This window comes from Acyrthosiphon pisum, chromosome A2, assembly GCF_005508785.2.
Source record: "Acyrthosiphon pisum isolate AL4f chromosome A2, pea_aphid_22Mar2018_4r6ur, whole genome shotgun sequence".
Lineage (NCBI taxonomy): Eukaryota > Metazoa > Arthropoda > Insecta > Hemiptera > Aphididae > Acyrthosiphon > Acyrthosiphon pisum.
This window is the reverse complement of record NC_042495.1, coordinates 110,075,147-110,078,444: the sequence shown is the minus strand read 5'-3', so window position 1 is coordinate 110,078,444 and position 3,298 is coordinate 110,075,147. Positions and strand designations below refer to the sequence as shown.

Sequence of the window (3,298 nt, the reverse complement as noted above, 5' to 3'; positions counted from 1 at the left end):
AATGGATTATATTAGACTTGAATTCAATGATATAATATCATTGTATAAGAAAAACGATTCTGAGCGGAGATGGTTTGTCAGTCTGGATATTTTATATTGTTATTATTTATTATATCATGTAGGTGGAACTAATATTATAATATTATAATTTATTATTCGTTTCTATGGTGATAAACAAAGCGTTAGAAATGAAAATCCCATTTTCAGCGTTTTCTCGTAATTTTTCGGTGGTTTTTCCCGTGGCATTTAATAACTATTGAGAAAATCGAAAAATGACCTCTCTAAAGTACCATCTTGATCCAATTTGCTAAAAGACTGCACTCCTTCTGGTAGAAATTTTGTATATACACAGGACATAAAAAAAAATAAATAAACACCATTGTAAAACCAATAACTTCCTCGCATCGCTCAGAATCTAAAAGATTAGAGAAAAGTGGGAATTTTTTCGCAAAATCATTTTTACGCTTTTTTACTCCACAAATAGAATTTTATTGATATTTATAGAAAAAAGAACTAAAATTTTGAAAACTGATTATGTTCGTAAACAGCCCAAAAAGAGTCAAAATATTTTCAAAATCTTATGGTGTATAGAAAATGAAAATATAAACATTCAGTAAAATTTTCATTTATCTACATTTATTCGTTATTGATTAAAAATAAAATAACAAAACTGCTAAATGAGAAATAGAGTGAATATCAAATATTGTAAAAATATGAACTTCAAACGCTCATACAAATTTTATTTGATTTAGTTGTAGACATTTTTTTTTTTGATAAAGGTAGATAAACTTATGAATATTCTTGTATTACATTTTCAAATCTTAGATTTAAAAAAAATATTTTTATGAATTCTCAACTCAAAACAATATTCACTTTTCTGTCGAACAAGATACTAAAGTTAAAAATCAATGCATTATTTCGTTTACTTATCGTGTACACAGACACACACAAAAAAAAACACACATCATTGTAAAATCAATATATTCATCGTTCCACTCAGAATCTAAAATTAGAGAAAAGTGGAAATTTTTTCGCAAAAGCACTTTTAGACAAATTCTGTTTTTTTTATTTTTCAGTGTGGTTTCCTACTTTCCACCTTATTAAATAATTCATTGAATTTATTGTTTACTATTTGAATAAAAGTGTGTGTATAAGTAAAAGTGATCACAATATTATGATTAAAGCGGAAATCATTTTGGTATATGTTTTGAAGTAAAATTTAATAATACTTACTGATACAATCGTCATCTTGAACAAAAATAATTAATTGTTAGTAAAAAATGTTATAAATAATATTATAATGTTATGTAATAGTTTCATTTTATGTTTAGGAATATATTTGGTATTAAGTCAGTACCGGGACTAGAGCCTGTAATTGGAACTTAAGGAGCTAAGTGACTCAAATACCACTGTTAGATTAACTGAGCAAGAGTGGAGTGAAGAGAAAAGAACATTGAGTTGATTATATGGTTTAAAATTTACATTGAAATAATCATAATTTTCATAAACGCTGCAAAAATAATTAGCAAAACCGTTAACTATAATCTTTCAAAAATAAAAAATACCATAATAATACTGTGCTCGGCTATTATATTCAAAAGGATTATTGTGTTAAAAATTGTATTAATAATAATATTATTTGATTAATATTTTTTTAGTACGACAATTTATGAACTAAAACTACAATCATGTATTTTACACCTATGATTATCAATTAATATGAATCTATTATGAATTATGTATACTGTATAGTGAAAACAAATAAATAGATACTTACAATCAGCGTATGCACAACCAAGAACATTTAATATAAATAATATAGCTATCATAATAATAATAGTTTTTGCCATTTTCGTAAGTACAAATCTGCTGTATAATAACTATATAATAATTTACAGCGTTGAATATCAGAATAATATAATATGTTTTCTAGTCAATAACTTGTATAATACTAAACAGGAAGGTATGTAGAATTAAAAAATATATAATAAAACGCATCGCAACCATATAGATAATAATATTTTTTCCCACCAGTGAACTAAGGCCTTATACTGCGTACACAACATTGAGAGGGGGAGCCTTTGTGAACATTTAACACATTTTCTTAGTCATAAGTACTAGTTATATTTTTCTTTTGTAGTTTGGACCATATGTTGAATTGTATTTGTATACCTAGTGCATTTACCTACATAATGATGTCTGCATATCTTTCGATACCGGAAATTGTTGTAAGCCACCTGCATAAGCGTTGGTGCTGAATTTACAGTACAATTTGTTATAAAAAGTCAAAATATATGTATATTATTTTGGTAAATGTTTAATTTAATAAAATTATACCTACACATAGAATATTACAAAAATCGTATACACTATGAAATGAATATTTTTATCTAGTACTTAATAAATATACCCTATGTTACTCAGGGATAATGTAGCGTTCTCATGTAGCAAAGAAGTTTATGAATTCTCCATCCCATAACATATATTAAATAATTGTTATTTTTATTACCGAAATATGCCATGATGGATTTTAATCGGGGATTACATTTGAAGGGAAAAAATTTCCATTGGATGGAAATTTGACAGCAATGTGTTAGGCCTAAGTACACCTAACAAAATAATATATAATATTTTGGTATAGGCGTCGGCAGTTCTTATTCGTACACATGGAAAATATTAACTTCACAGCGTATAGGATTGTTGTAATATTCTACGTGTATAATATATTATTATGTTAAACATTTAGTAAAATAATATACATATAATTTAACCTTGTATAACAAAATTGTACTGGGAAATTCAACACCAACTCTTATGGTGGTTTACAACAATTGCTGGTATCGAAAGATATGCAGATATTATTATGTAAACACACTAGGTATACAAAAAAAAATTAACATTTTGTCCAAACTACAAAAGAAAAAGAAAACCAGCACTTACGACTAAGTTGCAATGAAAATGTGTTAAATGTTCACAGAGTTAATCACATTGCGGAGCCCTAGTAAGGTTATATAGTTAACAATATCGAGTCGAAAGAAGTTTATGAATTCTCCATCCCATAATATATATTAAAATTTAATATATATTATGGGATGGAGAAAATAACTTTTTATTTAATAAAAAGTTATTTTTTTACCGAAATATGCTATGATGGATTTTAATCGGGGATTACATTTGAAGGGAAAAAATGTTTATGTGTTATTTTGAATCAACGCGCTGCGCACCCTTTGTGTTAATAGTTTTTTCTAACTAAACAGAGCCAGTCATTTTTTATATTTGAATGAATTTTTCCTATATC

General features: G+C 26.4%; 1 long non-coding RNA gene across 1 annotated transcript; it reads right to left on the bottom strand.

Annotated features, from left to right (window-relative positions):
• Positions 1-1,780: 1,780 nt before the first annotated feature.
• LOC107884645 lies at positions 1,781-2,248 on the bottom strand (the record flags this gene model as incomplete). The annotated part of the gene is given in 1 exon segment (XR_001680058.2): positions 1,781-2,248. It is a non-coding gene; the product is annotated as an uncharacterized LOC107884645 (long non-coding RNA).
• Positions 2,249-3,298: the final 1,050 nt, after the last annotated feature.